General features: G+C 48.3%; 1 long non-coding RNA gene across 5 annotated transcripts in view; it reads left to right on the plus strand.

Moving 5' to 3' along the window:
• Window positions 1-24,632, plus strand: part of LOC309639323 — a 361,451-nt gene that overhangs the window by 294,905 nt on the left and 41,914 nt on the right. For 3 of the 5 annotated variants that reach the window (XR_014251589.1, XR_014251590.1, XR_014251591.1), the window contains exon 8: window positions 12,421-15,464. The exons of the other annotated variants lie outside the window; for them this stretch is intronic. This is a non-coding gene — a long non-coding RNA (uncharacterized lncRNA). Of the gene's footprint in view, window positions 1-12,420; window positions 15,465-24,632 lie in introns of those variants that run through there. 5 annotated transcript variants of the gene reach the window in all.

Consider the following 24,632-nt stretch of genomic DNA (forward strand, 5'->3'; position numbering starts at 1 on the left):
AATCAGAGCCAAAGTCATCTTAATTGTTCTCCTGTCTCGTAGGCTGAAGCATCTGTTCCCCCCATAACCTCCGTCCTGCACTCAGGCACCCCACCCGGGTCTTTTTTCCTGGCAACACCAGGGAGCTTTCCCAGCCTAGGGAGGAGTCTCTGAGGGTCACAGCTCAGTGGCAACTATTGGATTCCTGGCAAAAGCCAGGTTCAGAGAGGGAGGGGGAGCCAGAGAGAGGACGGGCAGAGCCGCAGGTGGACAGTGGGGGGCGCAGGAAACTGGCCCCAACTTCGAAGCTGCAGCTGGGAGAGCACTTCCAAAGGCAGCTCAGGCAACATGGGCTTGCAGTGCCTACCAACACAACTCCCAGAAGGTTGGGCCTGCCTACCCAAGAAGCATCCTGGCCAGCCCAGGGTTTTAGTGCCCCTCCCTTAGACCTTTCTCCATGTCAGAGAGCTTTTCACAGGGAAATGTAATTATGGGTTGACCTGTCTCCTTCTCTCTCCAATCTTTGAGCCATTTGAAAGCAGGGACCACCAGGTTTGACTCATCCTGAGGTCACCAGAAGTTAGCTCAGAGCCTGGCATGTAGTAGGTGCTTTGTCGCTGCCTGAGTCCATGAGGGTTTCCCCTCTCTCTCCATCTCTTGACTTCATTCTTCAAATAGGCCTCAAGTGGTGGCTGGGATGGCCATCAGCCTCTCTGGACTCAGATGCCCCTTGCCTAGAAGCCCATCAGGAGAACAAAAACTAGGGAAGATTCTCATTGGTCCAGATTGGGTCGTGGGTTTCTCCCTGAAGCATCACATGACCTGGGGAAAAGCTAGCTCTGATTGGCCAGCTCTGGGTCAGGTGTGGCTCCTGTGGCTGGGAGTGGGGCCAGCCACATCAGGACCACTGGGCATAGGTTTCCCACAGGAGAGAGGGGTTCTGTGGCTAGTGCAGATGAGGGTATGAGACCAAGAGAGACAGTGGATCTCCACCAAGCACCGTAGTTCAATCTTGGGGAAAAAAACTTTTGTTTAACCAAACTATCTGATTGTTTTGTGGAGTAACTGGTAGTTTTCCCCAGAAGGAGAAATTCTGAAAGTTCTCATACTCAGAGCCTATATTGGGTTATGAATGCACCCAGTGGATAGCCAACAAATATTTAAACCTGCGGCTGAGAGGTGGGCGGGGGAAGAGTGTGAAAGACCATGAATGATACAACAAGAGGCCCGGTCCTGTCGCTCAGCACAGTCTGGACCTCAGGATGGCCATCTGTGTTTGTAAATAAAGTTTTATTGTAAAACAGCCACTCACATATTGCTTACAGCTGACTTCACACTCCACCTGCAGAGCTGAGTAGCTGTAAGGGAGACCATCTGGCCCACGAAGCCAAAAATATTTAATAGCTAGCCCTTTGCAGAAAGTTTGCTTGTCCTTGCGAGAGAGAGAGAATTGGAGGCACAAGAGTGTCATAATCCACTCTATATTTTAAGAAGATGAATTCTACACTCTAGACAGGGTAAGGAGATATTTTAAAGATTGAATCTGGACCTTGCAGGTCATATGGATGTGGTTTGATCAGTTGATAGTGGGCTCTATCACAAGTGGGGGTCTCCAGGAGCCGACCCTGAGACAAGGAATCTGTGCAAGGAGTTTATTTGGGAGGTGATCTCAGGAAGCACCCTTAGGGAAGAGAGGAAGTGAGACGAGGAAGGGAGGTGGCCTTTAAGGGGGGCAGTGTGTACAGGTTGCCATTCTGGGTGAATGGAGCTCATGCCCACTGTGGGCTCTGGGAGCAGTGTGGATCGCACACCTGTGAGGCAAGAGGGAGCCAGGGTATTCATAGACTTAAGTGCTGAGACTAAGACCGACTGAGCCAAAGTTTCCTGAGTTCCAGCCTTTGCCCTGCCTGTTACCAGCTGTGGAGCCTTAAGCAAGTCCCTTTTGCTCCCTGGGCCTCAGTTTCCCCATCTGTAAAATAGGAAGGTTCTAGGAGTCCTTCCAGCTTGGAGAATCGATGACTTTCTTGCCTTATCCCAGACTGTCCCAGGCCTGACTATTGGGTGTTTCTGATGACATTGGCTTGTCTCCTGGTCCCTCCAGGACCCAGCTGGAAGTTTCTTTTCCCTCTCAATGTTCACAATGTGATTCTGACACACCTTCTAATCTCACACTTTTGTTTTCCTTCGTGCACTGGAATTAACCCAATGTCTCCATGTCTGGTTATGCATCTGCAGTAACCTGGTTGTTGATTAAATGCAGAGTCCTGGAACCTTCCTTAAGACCCACTGAGTGCGAATCTCAGTGCCGAGGGCCCTGGCATCTGCATTTCAGCAAATGCCCCTGGGGATGCTAAGGCTGCTAATGGTTGTGATTCTGTGCAAAGGTTCCAGGCTCAGGCTGGCATCTTTGACTTGCCATGTGGTTTTGGGGAATCAGCTACTCTCTCTGATCCCTATTTCTATCACAAACACGGAGCTAACCGTATGCCCCACCTTGTGGCAGGGTGAGGCTTAAAGGAAACACTGCGTATAGAGCCGTCAGCAAATTCAGGCTACCCTGGCCATCTTTATGTCAGGTCTGAGTCCTGCCTACCAGCTCAGGAGTGTGTGAGATGTCACAGCTGTTTATTTTCCATAAATCAACTTAATTTCTATTTCCAGCCCCCATCCCATTGGGCTGAAGGAAAACATAACCTTGGACAGATATTCTGAATGCCCAGTCCCCACCATACCCCCGGGGTGTTGCCACAGCCAGGGTCTTGGATATGAAACACCAGGAAACCATGGATCCTGTTCAGTTTTCTGCATTGGCTTTGCCCACCCCCAAATGATGACACCGGAGCTGGTGACCAGCTGGAATAAGATGGGAAGACAGAAACGATGCACTGCCCACCGAAACAGAAACACACACATACACCCAGCAATTTAGATTCAAAATATTGTCCAGACACATTGCCTCCACCCCACCTCACATTGCCTATTTGATTAGACCTTTCCTGAAACACCAAGGAGGAGGGTTTTATTGGGTGGATATGGTTAAAGGATGATTTTAAAGTAAAGCTAGAATCACGACTCTCGTGCAATTACAAAATGAACATGTGTCAAAGAGTGTAGTTAACTCATTAATGAGGGAACCAGAAAGATGGCACAACTGGTTCAAAGGAGATTTCAAACAACACACACATATACAGTCAATCAGAAAGGCTGGGATTAATTTACAAGGAGATGCACAATTGATCGATAACTTTAGGGCAATAATCAATTGCATTCCGCTGGACAAAATGCATTTGCATTTCTATGGCATGAGTCATTTGTATTACTATCAGTTTTTTTTTTTTTTAACTTAGAGTTATAAAATAGCTCAACAACAGTGAAAGGCACAATAACCCCTAGGGCTGTGCAAGGCAGAACATCCAGCCATCTTTTATTTCGTTTTTTGCCTATATCAACGTCATTCACAATTTTTCCTGACCTTATGATACTGCCACCACCATCCCAGAAAAGAGGAGAGAAGCTGTTTCATGTCTCCCAAGGCTCCGTTTCTTAATCTGCAAAATGGTCTTGGTAAGAGCCCTTGACAGCCCAGGGACAAGAGCCCGGCTGTGACACATACAGTGAGAGAGGGGAATCGTGTCAGGAAAGGGTTCTCAATCTCAGACACGCCTGTGTCCGTCCTTCTTGATTTTGGCCACATCCTTGTTCTACCTTAAAAGAGTTACTATTTTCCTTTACAACAATTCTGATTGGATAATACTCACGAAATCAGAGGCTGAGGTGCTTTTTCTATTTATTTTACCTTAATACATACTAAAGTAGACATACAGCCATTGAGATAAGAAAAGTAAGTTCATCCTTGTACCTACTAATCCAGGGCTTGAGGGGAAACCCTGGATTAGGAAGGTATCGGGCAAGAAAGGAAATAGAAGCCGGCACACAGACTGTCATAGACACATATCACCACCACCTCCACCAGGCTCTACAAATCAATTTACAATTGGCAAACCCCATCCTGAAAGAAGAGGGAGGGCAAATGAAACCCTATCGAAGGCAGGACTTAGAAGCAGAGACCAAAGGCTGCCCCGGGGAGGGGTTGTCATTCTCTGGACTGTGGGTGGCAGCTCCCTGTGCCTCCGTGCACCCCTCCCCCAAGCCCCACACGCCCCCCCACCTGCCCCTCAAATTCCCCACCGGCTCCTGCTCTGCACCTTTAGATGCCCAGATAGTGGCCCCCTCCTGTGATTCATCCGGCTGGAATGTGGGAGTTCTCACATTGCTGGAGCTGAAGCCTTTTAATTCCCCTTCGTGATGAATGGGCGAGGCTCTCAAATGAAATGTCGAGGCTCTGTGTCCAGGCCCGCCGTACTCCCCCTGCTCAGCGTAATTATTTCTGTACAGAACGTGTCAAGTGCCCCCGCTTCCCGGGAACTTGTTTTGCATGCAAACATTTGGTGATTAAGTGAGGCTTACTTAATTAAGCACTTTGTAATGACTCTTAAACCAAAGAAGGGTGGATTAGGAGTCCGATTCGTGCTGGTGATGTAAAAAGCGCCTTCGCGTCAGGAGAGGCAGACAGGGATCCAGCCTGGGGAACAGAGTAGGGACTGCAGCAACTGGGACAGAACCATTCATTCATTCACTCATTCACGTATTCATGGAGCACATCCAGGAGCCAGGGTGTGTGGTGAATAATATCAATACTAATAATGCCAGGCATGGGGCTACTAGGAAGTCTGATGAATAACATTACAATGCATAGGAACAGATAACACTTGTTGAGAGCTGGCTTTCGTAGACACTGTGCTGCTGCCACACATAATAATAATATTAATAACAATATTAATTGCTTATTTACCTAGTTGTGGTCAGACTCCCCCATAGTGATGTACAGTGAATTCCCTGATGTCTCCTGGTTACCCTCTGCCTGATTTTGATGTGGTCCTTCAAGCCCTGGAACTTTACTGGTTTTCTGACCGTTACCTTGGCCTTCAGAAACAGCCTCCTCTTTGTCACTGTCTTCCCTACTCAAAGTTTCTCACCCACCAGTGACTCACTTTTCCCATCTGTATAATGGGCAGTTTGATGTGGATCATCTCTAAGTCTCTGTCTGATGCTTGAGGGTCTTTGGAGGAAGGAATGTCTCCTCTGCTTTGGGGACCACAAGAATAACCGTGGCAATTACAGGACCTTGGCTATCAGGTGCAATGTCAGAGAAGGCTTCAGAGCCCAGCCTTGTACAGCTCTGAACCAGAGCAAGGTTGAGCCTCATCTTTGATCTTCAGAAGCTGTGTGACCTTTATCAAGTGGTTTGCCCTTTCTGAGGCACAGACCCCCTCACCTCTCAAATGACTGCTGTGAGCCATCTGTACAGGCTCATGGGCTGTAAGGCCCCTTTAAAACTCTCTGCCTGGTGGCAGAAGCCATTGTTTCCCAAACTTGACCCCACAAATATACCCCAAAGTGTCCACTTCCCTACTTGTCTTTGTTTTCTCATTTATATCATAACCTGGAAAGAATGCTTTATAACCTGTATGATCATCTTATAACCAAGGACTTCTATGGGACTTCGGAGCCTGGATTGCTATGTGCTTTCACAATTGTGAGCTTGCTGCGTAAAGACCAAACAGCCTCACAGTGTGGTTCCAATGAAGATTTTGCAGGTGTTTTAAGGGTAGGATGCAGAGTTGCCTCATCAAGTGCCAGATACAAGCACGGTGGTCTTCAGGAACAAGGAGTCTCAGCCCCACAATGTAGCATGAGACTCACATGTGAGTGGACGTGTCACTAGACCCTAGTTCTGCACGACTGATGTGCAGTCATTCACTGACACTGAAGGTGGTAGGAAATACACAGTGAAGACCTCTCTCTGTTCCTGATGCCAGCAGGAATTGTACTAGGTGCTCGTTAAATGATTTCAAAAATCTGTTTCATGCAAAGCTGACCACCATCTTGTCTACTCAAGTGATGCAACATTAAGATCAGTAGATTGAGTTAAATGTGAGGTCTGATTATCCTGAGCTAACAAGTAAAGTTTGCCATTTTAGACAGCACCTCAATCCTAAAAGTCATTCTCTGCTTCGGAAGTATACAAGCCAACAGACCTTGAATGTGGCAACCACTGTTACTCTCTTACCCGAAGTCCATTCTCCCTTTCTTCCCTAGTGACAGGCCCCTTCTTTTATCTGAGGTGCTGATATGCCCAGCTAAAAGGTTTTATTCCTTGCTTCCCTTAGGTATAAAGTTGCCAATGCATCATAAGCTGAGGTCATTAGGTGTTATTTCTGACCAGGTTCTTTAAAAAGGGTAGATGTACCTGAGAGGCATGCTTCCTTCTGTTTTCTTCTTGCAGGGAGCTCAGATGCCATAGCTGGAACCACAGCAGCCACATTGTGACTATGAGGCACCTTGAACTAGGTGACCATGTGCTAAGGATGTTAGTATAGAAAAGACTAGGCATTCCCTCATTTCTTTGACACAAGTGAAAAATAAAACCTCAACTCATTTAAAGCATCGTCATTCTGGATGCATTTTATTAGTCCTCATTGCCATTCCCAACTGATAGAGTTTATATATAGAAGCAGATCTAGAATGCCATCTTTCTATATTAGACCTGGCATAAGTGGTTTAGATTCAAGAAAGCAGTATCTTCTGCCATATTAAAATAATGTTGATAACTTAAATTCTGTGGTTTCATAGTTATGTTTATACTTATAAGGTGAAGGGGCTTCCTACAAAAATAAGATATAAGAAGTTTATATGTTGACTTACATTTGTATCAATTTTAAGTCAATTTTAAAATAAAGTGACTTAAATAAATATTAGGGACCTCTTCATTTTCACTTCTTAAAAGAGGCCCATACATTATTTGAGCTCAAGAAGTGCTGGGCCTGGGACTTCCCTGCAGCTGTGGCCACAACTCCTTTTGTACACCCTGACTCGCTGGAGAAAGTGAAGCAGAAGAATCAGGAATTCTCATTAGCAGGTGAGAAGAACTCAAGCTGGTTTGGCTTGAAGTGAGGGTGGGAAATAAAAGAAATGCTTTCTTGAGTTTTGAAAAACTTTCCCACCCAAGCCAAGGCCCAGCAGCATTTGTCTTCTCAGGGTTTCCTGGCCCGGAGCAAGGCCGGAAGGCAGAAACTCTGAAGCACCTTGTGAGAGGCTGTTTTTATAGCGTCCCCTGCAAGTGCTGGCCCGGGAAAGGTAGGGGCTCCAAGGGAAACCCTGCCTGATGAGATTTCCAGCTCCAAGCAGGTGGAGCTGCTGTGACTGAGAACAAATTCATCACACATCAGGCCAGGACTTACTGCTGGCCAAATCATGTCCCTTGGTGGCCCCCATCTCTTCATCTGTGAAACAGGACCATGAGACCAACAGGGCTCAAAGGGGCATCCATAGACGGAAAAAACGCGATAACCCATGTTCACACAGGAGATACCTAGGAAGGGTGAGGGCTCGTGTTAGAGTTAACTTAGCTTGTTTAAGGTATTTCTTTTCCTTCGAAAGGGATACTTATTTTACCTTTTGGTTGCAAATGACATTTCCAGGTCCACAGTCACATTCAGATGAATCCAAGTGAAGCCTTGGACTGGGTGTAGATAAATGTAGGGGCCAAGGCTGCACCCTGAAACAAGTTCAGAGGTGAAGGAGACTTGGGTCAGAAGAATCATGAGAAAAAGGACCCAGAACAAATCTTTCCCACTAATCATCAAGTTTAGGGCAGAGGGTGTTTGTTTTGAGGAGTTATGAGTGGGCAGAGCTATGTGCTGACTTTAACAAGGTAAAGTTGAACAGGAATAAGCCTGAAGTTGTCCTTCTGGGTCCAAGAAGTCAATGATGTAAGTTGTAGTGGCAGCATTTTTTACTATTATTACAGCTAACATTGGGTATTTGCTATGTGCCAGGTATATTGCCAAGCATCTGTATGTGTTACTTTACTCCAAAGAGGCAGTGGATTCCCCCAGCAAGGGGCTGCGTCCAGCCAGGTAAAGCACCAGGGTGCCTGGGGAATTCTGGATGAAGACTGAGTCCCCCGTAACAGACCCATCTGGAGTAATTTATTTATCATCCATCTCTCTAACTAGACTGTGAGCCCCATGAGGGCAGGGACTGTCTCTGGCTGGTCTACCCTGAATCCACCGCTTAGCAGGGCATCTGGCGCATGTAGCGTCTGAGTGCATTCTGTTACATGCACGAATGCAGGAATGAATGAAAGCCAGCCTCTTAGCAGACATTCAGGCCCTTAGTGGCATGTTAACCTCTCTGGTATTCCCAGACCAACCTCGATTCTGGTGTGATTCAAAACGTAACAGCCGTGTCATCCAAGATGGCACGTGGGCTAAGAGTGTGGGTCTAGAGTCATAGTTCTACTGGCTTTGAATCTCTGCTCAACCAATCTACCAGTTGGAAGACCTTGGGCATGGGAACCAAGCCTCAGCTTCCTCCTCTGCAAATAACAATAGAACTTAAGGGAAGAGAGACGTTGTGAAAGTTAAATAAGATATGTATGCAAAGCCCTCGGCACAGTTCTTGGCCTAGAGTGTGATATTGTGAGCTATTGTTATTGTTATTTGTGGAGTTGAACTTTTGGACCTAGAGCTAGGCTTTTCATAGTTCTCTGTTAAATTTCACTTTGCAAGATCTGGTACAATCTCCAATCACTGGAGATCCTTTGGGGACCTGAGTCTGTTGCCCATCAGGAGCCCACTCTCCCACATTTGATCATGGGTACTTGGTGTCTCCTCCCAAACCACCAAGAAAACAGGAGTCCATGGTCAAGGCAGAGCCACATGGGTCCTTCTGATGGAGCGGCTGTATTTCCACAAAGGCAAAAGCAGGGGTGCTAAACAAATGTGATGAAATGGAGTTGGCCTCACTGACCAGGCAAAGAAGGAGCACAGATTTGATCCAGAAGTCCCCAGAGAGGCTCCAATCATGGCCAACCTTGACCACATCCATCTGGGTTCTGGGCATTGGGCTAAGGACCACGTGCCTTATCTCATTTAATCTTCACAAGGACCTGAGAGATGACTTCTATGATTGTCCCCATTTTACGGGTAAGAAACTTAGGCTTGCGGAGTGCAGAGTCACACAGGAAGTGGCCAAATGGGATCCGAACACAGTTCTGTTAAGTTGAAGCTTTTAACCCAAGATTTAAGTCATGCCTGACTCAAAGGCTTTTATTAGAGGTTGGCTGCTGTCCGCTTGGCTATGGGAGTCAAGGACTGTGGGGTTTGCAGAGTGACACCACAGGGCGTCTCGAATCCCACCCCTAACTCGCCCACCGTCACTCCTGTGGGCTCTCCCTACAGGGCGGGCTGCCTTGGGAAACACCGACTTCCCAACTGTGTGACTCCCCGGCTTCAATCACACTTACGTGGATGAAATGACACTCCCCTCCAGGGACCAGCGCAGCAATTTGTTTTGGCCGCGTTCAAAGCCAAGCTCAGTGGTGAGGGCCTGATTTCCCACACCCTGGAGTGACTCAGAGCATCAGAGATGAAATGAAAGGTTTCGAAAGAGAGAAGATGGAGCCCTGCCTACATTCAGATGTGTGGTGCAAGAAATTTATTGCCATGCATTCTAAACGTGAGAAATGGGAGCCAGCCTCGGAGCCTGACAGTAGGGAAGTGTTTCCACATCAGCCGCTCTTTTGCATCTATTTTAAAATAGGTGCGTTCATTTATTCTATGTTCTGTTGATTCATTTACTCATCAAGTATTTATTGACCCCCTACTATGTACAGAACGCTGGGACAGATCCTGGTGATGCAGCAGGGGACGGGATGGTGGCATCCCTGGCCTGGGGGAGCATCAGTCCATCAGAGCAGACCAGCAATTCATGGGTAATTCCAACACGCACAGGGCTAGGGAACATACAGGTGGCCATCCCATCATGGGGCCTCCTAGCACGATTACAGGGTAAATTTAATGACCTGGGAAAATCCTTATGCTAAAACATTAAGTGAAAAAGCAGGCTACAAAATTTCTCATGGAGCATAATTCCAGCTTTATTATAAAAATATATGTGTACGTGACTAGGGAAAAAGACTCATAAGGAAATGCATAAAAACGTCAACAGTGGTTATTGCAGAGTTGCGGGAATTTAATATTCTTCCTTTTACCTTAACACAAGGCTCCGGTGCTCAACCACAAGTAGGTATTCATTTCGTTTTATAGGTTTATATACATTTTAATTATAAAGTAATTTATACTCATTGGAAAACTCCAAAGTCCCTAACTCCCCTCTCCCCACTCAAAACCCCATTATTTTATTTATTTATTTATTTTTGACTGCGTTGGGTCTTCATTTCTGTGCGAGGGCTTTCTCTAGTTGCGGCAAGCGGGGGCCACTCTTCATCGCGGTGCGCGGGCCTCTCACTATCGTCGCCTCTCTTGTTGCGGAGCACAGGCTCCAGACGCGCAGGCTCAGTTGTTGTGGCTCACGGGCCCAGTTGCTCTGCAGCATGTGGGATCCTCCCAGACCAGGGCTCGAACCCGTGTCCCCTGCATTAGCAGGCAGACTCTCAACCACTGCGCCACCAGGGAAGCCCAAAACCCCATTATTTTAAAGTGTGATGTGCATCCTTCAGGTCACACCCTCCCACACGCACGCACACACACACACATATGTACTGCACTCTTATAGTATCACTTTGTTTCTGTTTTGATTTGTATTCTGTTTATAATATGGTTTGTTTCCTAATTAAAGAAATACATATTTACATAACTATACATATACATATACGTATATATAATTTCTGCAACTTTCCCTTAACAATATATTTTGATCGTTTTTTCATAACAGCACATGTAGATCTACCCCAATTCTTATTAACAGCTGCAGGGTATTCCAAAGTACAGCTGTAGCATGATTTACTTAATCAACCCCCTAGTGATGGACATCCTTAGATAAATGTCTTTGCATATCTGTGCAAACGTTTTTGAGGACAGATTCCTACAATCAGGCCTCTGGCTGGATCACTGGGTGTGGTCTATTTTTAATCAGTTATTAAATTAGCATTGAAATAACAATCATACAGTCTAGGTGAGTAGAAGAAAAGAGCTAAACACTCACAACAGTACTTCTTGGTCCCATTTTATAGATGGAGGAACTGAGGCCCAGGGAGGGCCGCTCCTGGCCAAGGTCATGCAACAAACAAGTGCCACGGCCAAGTCTAGAAGTCGGGACTGACTGCCATCAGGGGCTCTTTTCTCCCTCTCACCCCTAGCTCTATACTCACCTGGGCTGGGACCCCAGAGATCTCTCTGCATCCCTCCCTCCAGGCCGCCCTGTCTTTGTCCACAGCTGGTTTATTGACAGCACTTTCAATGTGTGGCCTGTGGCTGGAATTATTGGCCCTTAATTGAATTGAAAACAAAAGGAGATTGAGTTTTATGGGGAGCGGGAGGCCACGGGAGGGGGAAAAATCAAATGCAGAACAAGCATGAAAGGTTCTCAGAGGAAGCTCAGCTGCAGGTGGGAGTGTGGGCTGCCTCGGCTGTTTATGGAGCCGCAGAACTTAAGGTCAGTCCCTCCCAGGGGGCCCTCTGTTGTCTCTCCCCCAACTCCACTCCAACTGGATGCTGTCCTCTCCCAGGGTCCAAGATGCAGACTCTGTGAAGCACCTGTACTCCCTCCCATGCAGCGGGACAGAATAGGACACTGGCTCCTGGTGACTCAGGCATCTTAGGTCTGGCTGCCTTAGGTGAGCGAGGGAGGCCAGCCCCTCACTTCAGGAGCCAGGTCTGGGGAGAAAGCACGTCTGCATCATCAATCATCTCCACGCCTCTTCATAAGCCCTCTGTAAGAAGGCGGAGCAGACAGTGGGAAACAAGTCCAGGAAAGTCCCGCCACCAGATAGCAGCCTGCTGTGGACTGAATTATGTCCCCTCCACCCAATTCATATGTTAAAGTTTTAACCCTCAATGTGACTGTATTTGGAAATAGGCCTATAACAAGGTGATTAAAGTTAAATGAGGTCATAAGGGTGGGGCCCCGATCTGGTGGTTTGTGTCCTTATAAGAGACACCAGAGCGCTTTCTCTCTCTCTCCCCTCCCCCCACCTTCTCCATGCACTTGCAGCAAAGAAAGACCATGTGAGCACATAGCAAGAAAGTGACCATCTGCGAGCCAGGACTACAGTCCACACCAGAAACCGAATCAGCTGGAAACTTGATCTTAGATTTCCAGCCTCCAGAACTATGAGAGAACAAATTTCTATTCTTTAGGCCACCCCGACTATGGTATTTTGTTAGAGCAATCTGAGTAGACTAAAATATGGCCCATCCAGGACCTGAACTCAGGGTTCCAAATTCCCAAGCCCAGTGCTTTCCCCCCGCCATTTTTATCCATTCGTCCCTCTGTCTGGCGTGTGTTTCTGTCTGCAGACTGACTTACTCCAAGGTTGGACTCAGAGGTTATAGATTATTTATTTCTGTTTCCCAGGGCTCAACTCAATGCCTGGCACAGCCTTGGTCCTCAGAGAGCTTTGCTTAATGAAGAGATGCATGTTTATAGAAACAGATAAATATTCATGGAGCCAAGAATGTCACTGGGAGCGGGGGCAGGGGATGAGGATGAAATGGCCTCTCTGAGGAGGTGCTCACTAAAGGAGGAGAGAGGTGTGAGCTGCAGCCAGCATGGTAGCCATGGATGGAGGGACATACCAGGCAGAGGGACGACGTGAGCGGAACCAAGGCGACTGGAAACTCAGAGGCTATTCCACCAGAAATAGCAAATGGCTTTCTGATCAGCCAGAGAAGAGTGGATGAGAACCAGAGGGTGGCAGAGGCCGTATTGGGAAACCCGTGTGCATGCCAAGGCCAAGGGATTGATTATGACCCCATGGGATTTGATTCTTCAACTCGCCTTGCAGACCCTGGAGGGACTCATGGCATATTCTTACAGGAACACAAAACCACAGGATAAACACAGTGCATCTTCCTGGAGTGTTAATTACCTTTTTAGGGTTATTATTTATAACGATGAGATTTGCAACCTTGCAGGTGGCTAAGCACGCAATCTCTGGAGTTCCCATCTGAGTTCAAATCTTCCTTCAACTTGCTGGCTGCATGACCTTGGGCAAATCATTTCACCTTCCTTGTGTCAGCTATCTCATTTGTTAAGTGTAAATAAGCACATAAAAACCTGTATTTGGGTGTTTGTAACACTTTATGCATAAAAGCCCCAGACTGGAAACAACCAGGATGTCCTTCAGCGGGTGAATGGATAAACTGTGACACATCCACACAATGCAGTACTACTCAGCAACAGAAAGGAAGAACTGGGGATACCCACATCAACTTGAGTGGATGTCAAGGGCATTATGCTGAGTGCAGAAAGCTACTCAAAGCTTTATGCTGTGTAATTCCATTTATATAATATTTTTGAAGTGACAAAATTACAGTGATGGAGAACAGATCGGTAGTTTCCAGGGACTGGGGTTGAAGGGAGTGTGTGACTGTTACAGGGTGGTCTGAGAGAGTTTCTTTGTGGGGATGGAGCTGTGTGTAATCTGAGTGTGATAGTTGCTTTTACTCTATAGCTGTGATAAAATGTCATAGAACTGGGTGGATAGATAGATATTATCTATATATCTATACATATACACATATATACACAAACACACACACAACATGAGATAGATGGATAGATAAATATATGATATTATCTATCTATACATATACACATATACACACAAACACACATACACACAACATGAGATGGATAGATAAATAGATGATATTATCTATCTATACATTTACACATATACACACAAACACACATGCACACAACATGAGATAGATAGATAGATAGAGATATAAGGAGTGCATGTACAAACTGATAAACTCCAAATAAGGTGTGCAGCACTGTAGCAAAGTCAGTTTCCTGGTTTTGACAATGCACTATGACTGTGTAAGATAACTATCGTCATCGAGGGAAGGGTACGTGGGAACTCTTTGGCCTATTCTGGCAGCTTCTTATGAGTCAAACTATTTCGAGCTAAAAAGTTATTTTTAAAATGCAGATAGTCACAGTCTCTACCTTGCGATGTGGATGACACAAGATGATTTGTGTAGGGTATCTGGCACCCAGCAAATATTCTAAATATTCTAGATATGTTAGCTTTTTGCAAAGGGGCTTGGTAGGAGACGGATTCTGGGAGCTTCGCTGAAGCTGACAGTATTTCCTGATGGAAACTCTTAAGGCCAAAAGAGAATTCAGATTTAATCTCTCAAGAAGAAGGAGAGAGAGAAAGAGAGAGAGGGAGAGAGAGGAGCTCTGGTTTGTGTATGAGCCTACATTCCCCGTCAAGCGACGCCTCCAGACGCTTTGCAAGTTCCTTGCGCAACATCTGTTAATCCCGTGATGTCAAGGCCCGAGCTCACCGAGCCTGGGAAATCGCTGCTGTGTTTTACTGACTTCCCCACAGTTGGCAGTTTCCCTCGGAATCGCCGTGTTAATCAGAAACACGCCGTCCATATTGTCAACACTTCGCTTAACCACTTCTATAAATTCAGCATTACTGTTGGAACGGTCCCGAGTTGATGGATGAAATCGGTGGTGGCCCCAGACAGCCCAACCCCATAAAACAAAGTCAGGGCATGAGGCTGTAAAGAGGGAGACACTTGACATTCACCGGGACACGTGACATGGCAATGACTCACCTCTGGGCTCGAAAGCATGGCAGGTCCCACAAGGAAACAGGCCCAGGAGCAAGGAAGGTCTTCAGGTGGTATCCTGACAGGGAGATTATTGGAGGAGTCTCTGCCCCATGGATTCGGGTGATGCCTGGAATGAAGCCAGGGGACAAGAGAAAGTGGAGGAAGCTTGGGGAGAAGGGAGTCCATGAGATGGCATAACTGGTCCACCCTGGTCCAATCACGCCCGTTCTTTTGAAGCACGTGCTTTGATTGGCTGGTGGCCTCCAGTGATGCAGGTGGGTGGGATGCATCCTTCCTTGGAGCATGGCCTTCCACACATTCCTAAATAGGAGGTACAGAGGTGTCTCCATCTGTCCTTCAGTCTGTCTGTTATCTGCCTGGTGTCATGTGCTGACCACAGGCCTGGGATCTGGCAGACCCAGTCTGAGCTTTGCCCCACCCTTGGGCTGGGACACACACAAATGGGAATGTTTCCATTCACTCCTTGAGTGCCTACTGTGTGTCAGGCCAAGTGCCAGGGAAACCACAGTGAACAAGATGACTATGGGGCTTACCCGGTGGCGCAGTGGTTGAGAGTCTGCCTGACAATGCAGGGGACACGGGTTCGAGCCCTGGTCTGGGAAGATCCCACATGCCGCGTAGCAACTGGGCCCGTGAGCCACAACTACTGAGCCTGCGCGTCTGGAGCCTGTGCTCCGCAACAAGAGAAGCCGCGATAGCGAGAGGCCCGCACACCGCGATGAAGAGTGGCTCCCGCTCGCTGCAACTGGAGAAAGCCCTCGCACAGAAACGAAGACCCAACACAGCCAAAAATAAATAAATAAATTAAAAAATATATATATATATGGTATTTAAAAAAAGAGAAAAAAACGATGACTATGGTTCTGCTCTTCATGGCCTCAGAGGGGGTGAGGCAGACGGACATTGGCCAAGTAATTAATGCAGAATGCTAGAACAATCTACAAGAAGGGCTCCAGACTTAGTTTGGGGGATTGAGGAAGGCTCTCCCAAGGAGGTGATATTTAAGTGACACGCAGAGGATGAGACAGGGGTGGGTTAAGAGCAAAGAGGAAGGTTGCACGCAGAAAGAATAACCCTGAGTCTGGTAGGACCTTGGGGCTTCCAGGGTCTGGATGAAGTTTGGAAGGTTGGAGCCCAGTGAATGAGGAAGAAGTTGGTGTGGGGAGAAGTTGGAGGGACAGGCCGGGGCTGGACCACACAAACTCCCAAGGCTTTTGATTTCAGTGGGGAAACTGAGGCCCGCAGCGGGCCAGTGATATGGGCAACGTCCAAAGGCCTTAGCTCATGCCTTGCAAAGCTAACCAAGATGGTGGCCTGCATCCATTGCCCACTCCTCTCCCTTCATCCCCGCTCCAGAGGGGAAAGGCTGGCTGGACAAGGCATATTCCTCAAGACTGAGGCAACGGAGACGTCAAGCAACTCTTGTCTTCAAGCAGCCTCCTCCCCCCAGACTTTCAGACCCTCGGAGAGGGGCCAGGCTTCTGACTCCCAAGAAGAGGCTGCCCAGAGGTGCTGGCCCTTCTCCTCCCACACTCCCCCGTCCCAGCTCCCCAGGCCAGCAGCTCTCCCTTCCACATCCTGCCCACCTCTCCAACATTTTCCAAGAGCCTGTTTTTCCAGAAACACGAGTTGAGCAAAACAGTCTTCCTCCCTGAACTTGAGTCTGAAATAATAACCCAAAGAAACACACACTTTCTTGGAAAACCTTTCAGAGCCTCCCGCTGCCTTTGGACACGTCAAAGCTGGGTTTGTTAAAATAATAATCTTTAGGAACTCAAGCCTCTCGGCCGCCAAATGCCTTGCATAAGAGTATCACGCACCTCCATCCCTGACCCAGAAAACTGGGCCATGAGCTGATGTCGCCCGGCGTCCAGAGTGAAATCACTCGATCTCTCTTTTTCTGTCTTTCTTTTTTCTTTTCTATCTGTCTCTCTCTCTCTCTCTTTTTCATGTACAGATGGCTTCCTGAATCTTGCAAGGTCTTAAGCATCTGAGTGATGTGCTCCTGGAGACAGGATGTTTTGAACAGTGTTGTACTTGGGTTGGGGGCTGGGGCGGGGGGAGACTGAGCAGGCCAGAGGCTCTGGAAATTGTGAAGCCTCTGGATTTGGTTTCCACTGAGAAGCATCCAGCAGGACAACAAGGGGGCATCCAGTCCAGCTGACTAGCTGTAACAAGTGTCTCCCTCAATGCCTGCGTGACAGACTCGTGAGGTCGCCATCTGCCCGAGCAAAGTGGCCGCCTTCAGTGTCTTCACCAGCCATTTGCAGGAAGAAATCCACATTTCCTAGTTTAGCTGGTGGTGTGTAGTCTCTTGGGCTCTCGAGTTGGGTGGTCCTGGGCAGGATCTCTGGCTCTGGTGCTTACCAGCTGTGTGACTTGGGCAAGGGACCTTGCCTCTCTGATCCCCAGTTTGCTCCCCTGTAAAATGGCAGAGTTAAGAGGATCTCACTCAGGGGTTGTAGTTAACATTCAGGAAGGTGCTTAGGACAGAACCTGCATGCCGTGCAGTGAGAGCCCACTGGGTGACAGGATGCTGAGGAAGCTGTCCGCCACCCTGCCCTGGGTGGCACCCAGGATTTCCTCTAAGTGGCTGTGGGAGGAGGAAGCCTCTGAAGGGGGTTGGTGGAGAGGGCAGGGAGGTACGCAGGCAGGCTCAGCTGGCCTCTCACATCTGACCTTCGCAGTGCCTGGGTTTCCACCATTGAAAGCTCATTTTTTTCTGCCTCCAAGAGTCCCCTGCAAAATATCAATCCCCTCTAGAGGGATGGAATATTTATGGAGCATCAGTTAGTTATTCTAGAGACTTGGCAGCCCAGATAACAACCCAGGGAAGCACCTACTAGTCATGTCCCCATTTTAGAGATAAGGAAACTGAGTCCCAGAGAGTTTATATCAACTGATGAAGCCACACAACTAGCGAAAACTGGAGAGCCTGGAAATAAAGCAGGTAATCTGATTCCAGAGGCCCTGGGCTAACCACTTACCTTCACTGCCTCCCAGTGTGTCCTCAAGCAACTTTTATTCCCATCGCCTGTGTTGGGGAGGGGGCTGCTTATTACCCGGCACAAGCTCTGAACTCAGTTCTGGGTTCTCATCCCAGCTGTGACCATTCCTTGCTGTGTGGCTTTAAGCAAGTTGCTTTCCCTCTCTGAGCCTCCGCTCCCCCATCTTGAAAATGGGCATAAAAATAATACCTATGTTTAAGTGCGTAAAGGGACACAATGAGATGACCCACATAAAGCACCAGACACTTGGAAGATACTTTACAAAGTAATCTAAATGGTGATTCTCTTCCTTTTACAGAGTGAATGGATACACTTATGGCCCAACCACTTAGAGAGTATTTTTGTCCAATCCAGTGGAGTCTCCTCTCCTCTTTTTTTCTTCTCAACCTTTGCTCAGAAGCTAAATCAAAGCTGAGTGCTGGTCCCTGACAGGCGCTGCCTTCAGCCAGCCGCCAGTGGCCATCCAGCGTGCTTTATGGGCCCTCTGCCTCTGCAATTAGCGCCTCGGCCTCAGCGGGATGTGCTGGCCTGAAGGCCAGGCAGCATCCTCTTCTCTCAGTGGCACCAACTCGTAGAACCCAGACAGCTGCCCCATATCCTCCTTGAAGCCGGGAGAGATCTGAGGTACTTCTCTGGACAGTTAGGCACCCCGTTTTCACCTTTGGAAAAGAGCACTGGGCTGGGTGTCCCATGCGTGGGCATCAAATCAAGTCCCTGGTTTTCAGCCTGAATTTGTGTTATTGTTGTTGTCTTGTTAACGGTTTTAGCAGAAGGATGCTTTTTAATTTAAATCAAATCATATCTTCCAGAGATGCTATATAGATGTAGTCGGTGCTGCCCTGCCCATATCTGCTTGTCATTCACTGTCCCTAAGCCCACTGGCCATTTAGCTGGCTACTGCCTTTGCCCAAGGGCTCTCTCAGACCCACAGGACACACTGGGCCTGGGCAGTGGGTCAGGCCAGGGATATTGAGGCGCTCACTTCCCTGGGAGCAGCCCTCAGCCAATAACTGACAGGAGCTGGAGGATAAATACCCCAGCTCCCTCACCCCAGGGTGGGCCAAGTGTGTGATGTGTCCTACACAGTCCCTAAGAGGTCCCCAGCAGGACCAAGTTCCAGTTGTCCACAGCAGACATCTGCTGATTAGCATATCTGTTATTGGTTTCTTCCCATCCCTGTCCCCCTGCCCACCACCCTATGGGGGCTTCCTGAGTTCACCTCCCAAAGAAGCCACCAGCACTGGAGTCCTTATCTCAGGCTCTGCGCTGGAGGAGCCTGAACTAAGACAGATGCATGAAAGTGATCGTAACTACTCACATTTATTTTGCAGTTTCTACGTGCCAGGAGGCGCTGTGCTAAGTGATTGCCGTGGATTGAGTCACTTAATGATTACAGCAGTCCTAGAGGAAGGGATAGTTATCACGCTTCTTTTACAGATGGGAGACACAGGCCCAGAGAGGCCAAGTAACTAGCCCAAGTTCACACAGCCAGGATATGTTAGAGCTTCTCTGTTGGAGGCAAGAGTGGGTGCCTGGACTCCACCTGCTGACCCCTTCCCACTTCCTCTACCTTTTGAGTTACCCCAGGTTCCTCCAGCACTCACCTCTGGCCCCATCTGAAATGAGATGGGGAGGGTTAAATGAGACACAGCTAGTGACATGCCTGGTGTGCTCTGTGCCACAGGCCGGTAGCCCTGTGTTCTGCCTTGGAACACATTTCCCAGTTATCCTTATCCTATCTGTATAGGAGGCAGGACAGGCAGCCTAGGGTCAAGATGGAGCCAGGCTGCTTGGGTATGAAGCTTTATTCAGCCACTGATGAGCCACATGACCTTGGGCAAGTCTTAGGGTTTGGTTCCCCTGTTTGCAAAATAGAGATATTTGTCATAGGAGACCAATCATATCTATTCATAGACTTGGTGAGGGCATTCAAGGAAGTGACCTTTGCAAGGCACTCAGAACAGCACTCCAAACTATTAACAGTCTAGGTCACAGCCTGTATAGCGTTTAATCTTGCTGAGTCCCACCCTGAGTAATGTGATGAAACGGAAGTAATGCAAAGGACATGCCTGGAATATAGTAGCTACTTAGTAGATCATGTGTTTTAATATTGATATTAATTTATTAATATTAGCTAGTGAATATTAATTAGCGTTAGTATTTAATATTTAGTATTCCTGATCTTACTGTAATAGAAATGGCTACCAGGTTCTGATCACTTTCTGTGGAGTTGGGCACACCATGAAGTTCACGTACACATCATTTCACTTTATTGTTGTAGCAGCTGGGGGTGCCAGATAAAATACAGGATGCCCCATTAAGTTTGAATTTCAGAGAAACAAAGAATATTTTTTTAGTATAAGTATATCCCCAATATTGCATGAGATATACTTGCACTAAAAACATTATTCATCATGTCTCTGAAATCCAAATCTGTGTTTTTATTTGCTACATCTAGCAACCATAACAACAATCCAGAAACAGATGCAAAAAGCTGAAGTGACTTGTCCAGGGCTGGAAGAGGCAGACCCTAGTGGGGTCTCTCCGGTCCAGGACCCTTAGGCTCATCCACTACCCTGGGTGTAGCTAGCAGAGGGGTGTTTTCTCAGAGGAAGTTGCTCTTTTGATCAACTGAACTATCCTCCGTATGTCACGATGGGGGTACTATCATGTCTGCTAATGTTTTGAGGGGTCTGCTCCCACTTTCTCACTTCGCCTGAAGACCCCAGGGACTCTTTAGCACCCCCTGCTGTCTGTGTACCTTGGCTGCCAGGCAGGCTACCTGGGCTGAGCCCCCGGGTCCCTGCTGTGGAGGGAGCAGGACCAAATTCAAGGCTGGCTGGTGTCAGGCAACCCTGCAGGAAACAAACAGACGCAAGTGGAAAAGGGGAAAAAAATCCACCAATTACTTAATGCTTTCCTGGTGTCCAAATATTTCGCCTTGAGTGAACTGAGCTCGGAGACTTGGCTGGGAGAGCAAAATGAAGCAGGGCCCGGGAGACGTTTTCTATGCAAATCCGAAGGGATGAAATTGCGCTCTCAGATCCCACAAGGTGGATCCGACGTCCCTCATCTGAAAACATCTTGAGGTCAGAGCCAAGGTCAAGGAGAGGAATGGGGCCCACCTAGAGATGCAGGGCTCCCCCTGAGCTGCCCTCCCCAACCCCAGCCTCTACTTCCTGCTGCTGGCATTCCAGTCTATTTCCCTCCTGTTCTCCTGACCCCCTGGGTCCAGCTCCCCTGCTTTTGTCTAGAATGTGTCCCCTCACCCACACAGGCTTCCCTCCTCTGTGAAGGTGTCCCCGAACATCCCCAGAGACCCAGACACTCAGAACAGGGCATCTGAATGCAGCTTCCACTTTACAGATACAGAAACTGAACCCAGAGAGGAGGAGGGGGTTTCTCTGAGGTCCTGGAGGGACCTGCAAGCCGGGTCTCTGGACTCCAACACCGGGTCCCTCTTCCTTGCCAAATGTGGTCTATTTCAGCGGTCCCCAACCTTTCTGGCTCCAGGGACCAGTTTCGTGGAAGACAATTTTTCCATGGATGGGGGCTGGGGGCAGGGCCGGGGTATGGTTCAGGTGGTAATACAAGCGATGGGGAGCAATGGGGGGCGGCAGATGAAGCTTCGCTCACTCGCCTGCCACTCACCTCCTGCTGTGTGGCCCAGGTCCTAACAGGCCACGGACCGGTACTGGGGACCTCTGGTGTATTTGACAGTGAAAGGGCACCGAAGGTGGGCCCTGCTTCTCACCTGCTGGGGGAACCTTAGGGAAGTTGCATAATTTCTCTGAGGCTCATTTCAATGATGGTGCTATAAAAAGTACACTGGCTGGAAAGAAATGAGACCCATGTTTTCGTGCCAAAATTCTTTCTTTCTCTTTCTTTCTTTCCTTTTTACCTTCTTCCCTCCCTCCCTCCCTCCCTTCCTTCCTTCCTTCTTTCCTTTCTTCCTTCCTTCCTCCCTCCGTCCCTCCTTCCCTCCTTCCCTCCTTTCCTCCTCTCTTTCCTTCTTTCCTTCCTTCCTTCCTTTCTTCTGTCCTTTCTTTCTTTCTTTCTTTCTCTCTCTCTCTTTTTCTTTCTTTCTTTCTTTCTTTCTCTCTCTCTCTCTCTTTCTTTCTTTCTTTCCTTTCTCTCCCACTTTCCTCATTTACTCAATAAACATCTCTGGACATGTCTCTATGATATTGTTATCCTAGCACCTAAGGACATGGAATGAATGAGACCCACACCAAGTCTCCAGGCCCCCTCAGTCCAGGGGGAGAGGCAGACAAGCAAACAGACACAGAAAACCTCGAGGCAGGCCGGCGAGGGCTCTTCATTGGGGGCCCGGTGGGCTGTGGGATTACAAAGCAGGAACACCCCTCTCCGCCAGCCCCTGGACGGGTCAGGGGAGCCTTTCCCAGAATGTCATCTTGGATTGAGACTTAAGAGATGACTCGGGATTATCTGGGTAAAAAGTGAGGGGAGGGGAATTTTAGGAATAAGGAACAGCCTGTGCAAAGCACAGTGGGCTGGTTCTGGGATGTGTGCAGAGTCCAGGATGGGCTTGGGAATGAGGAAGCAGGTGAGGAAGGGATGAACCGGACAGTGGGGCCACCAACCCTCTTGGGCTCTGTCCAGAGGGCCCTGGGGCCCCAGCTTTCTCACCAGCTTCTCTGTGTGGCTTCACTGAGTCTGGAATCTTCGAAACTGGTTTGGATCAGATCAGAGTTGCCAGCCTGCCATTCTCTAGTCTGAGGGCCCTGGGCCAGATCACCTCTAAGAGCCCTTCTTGCTTCAAGGTTAAGGCCCTGGTGGAGAAAGGGGCGCAGGGACACCCCCCAGCACCACCACACACACGAGCTGAAGCCCTGAGCCTGCTTCATAAACCACAAAGCTGAGCGGAAAGACCATTGTATAGGCGTTGGTCACGAGGAAGAATCTCCCGCCTCCTTCCATGCCACTGGGGCCTATGACTTGATAAGCTGGGAAAAAGGACCACATCTGATTTCCCCACTGGTTCTGGGCCTGGATGTCTCTCCCCTGCTGACTCACCATCCTCTAGAACTACCAGTAACAACCACCCGTTCCCAGGCACTCACACTGCCCTCGTGATGTTCCCAGCAACAGTACTTAGCAAGTACTGCTAAGCTCCACCTCTCAGGGGAGGAAATGGAGGCTCAGAGAAGTGAAGCCACCTGCCTGGAGTCGCACAGCAAACAAAGAGTCCAGAAGGGATTAGAAGCCAAGCCTGTCTTATTCCAGAGGCACCAACATTCCCCTGAGCCACAGTGGTTCTTGGACAAGGAAATTGGAAGATGCACTCCACCGGGGGAACTGAAGTTTAAAGACATCTAAATAAGTCCCCTGATGAAACAGACAAGAAATATCTCCTTCCCGAGGAGAAAGGACTCTCAGCTCCCTATGGACCCCTGGATGTACAATAAGCATCCCTGGGTCTCCAGAGTCAGGATGCCAGCTGCCATCTGGTGTCCCAGCAAAATGCCAGAGATGACCCCAGCTGCAGGAGAGGGATCCCTGGTGGGGTGATGTGTACATGATAGGAAGTCCAAAAGATACTGCATGCACACACACACACACACTCACAATTGCAGTGCACTTCAGAGTTTATAAAGGCACTGCCTCACTGCATTCACATGTTCACCCAGAGGCCACGTGTGATGCATGTATCTGCGTTGTCCCCATTTCCCAGAGGAAGAAACTGAGGCTTAGCAAGGTTAAGGATTCCGGTGGTAGAACTGGCAACAGGTCCCAGGACTCAGCACTGTGTTTGCCCTCCTACGGCCCCAGCACATCATGAGTCTTCAGAGAGTGGGCGTGTCGTCCTCACTGCAGGATCCCCCACGACCAGCACCTCACTTGAATCCAAAGAAATTATTCAGGTGAACTGCACATGGGTGGGGACCAGGTCTGTCTTGTTCACCCCGTAATCCCAGAGTCCGGCATAGCACCTCATGCAGAAGAGACTCACAGTGAATACTTGGGAGCTTGAACTGAATTGCAGGTTTATTGAGATAGTGAATGAATAAGTTAATTAAAATATATAATAAATAGACACAAGGTTAGGTGAATAGTTTCACTAATTAAGGGCACTAGGATGTTTGGATGAAATTAAAAAGTAGATGGATGGTAATGGAGGAATGCAGAATGGGTGGATGCCTAGATTTATTAGTAAGTATAAAGGTGTAGGATGGATGAATTAATTAATATAGATATAAATAAGCAAATCATCAGTAGACAATGCATTAACAGCTGACAGGGTGGAAAGATGGAGAAGTGAAGAGGGTGGTGGTTCATCAGATTGGCCCACCCTTCCGGCTGCCCGGGGAGGGCAGAGCCACCTCGGTCCTCAGCCATGCAGCACCCGCCCCCCACCTCCATCAGAATCCTGCAGTCAGACTATTTCTGTCCCCGCTGTGAAGGGGAGCTATCTTTTTTGGACACAGCTTGTTAGAGGAGAAAGCACGCAGAGCCCTTTCCTCCCACGGGTGCCTCTTTAGCTGTACAATCCCCCCTCTGTCAGGCATCCAGGAATAAAACTGAGCAGAAAGCCACAGAAAGTACAAGAAACCCAACACAAAAAGACAGAAAAGGGAACTGGGCAAGCTTTCCTGCCTTCCCTAGGGAGACAGAGATCCACAGGAGAAGGGTTTCTTGGGCTGAGCCTAAAATTGCTGACATCCAGTCACTCATCCCACTGTTACTTAGTGAGCTCCGTGTGCCAGGCCTTGGGGACACAGTGGGGATTTGCACAGACACAGCCACTGTCCTCATGGAACTTGCTGTCTAGCCGGGGGGAAAGACAAAAATCCTTGAACAAAAATAGAGTGTGACATCAGAGTAAAGGAATTGAGAGTGTGTTAATTATCTATTGCTGCATAATGAGTTACCCAAAACTTAGTGGCACTGTTTCTGTGCCACTGTGTGACTCTGGCTCAGGGTCTCCTGTGAAGTTACAGTC

The sequence above is a fragment of the Balaenoptera physalus genome, assembly GCF_965194825.1.
Source record: "Balaenoptera physalus genome assembly, chromosome: 12".
NCBI classification, from domain to species: domain Eukaryota; kingdom Metazoa; phylum Chordata; class Mammalia; order Artiodactyla; family Balaenopteridae; genus Balaenoptera; species Balaenoptera physalus.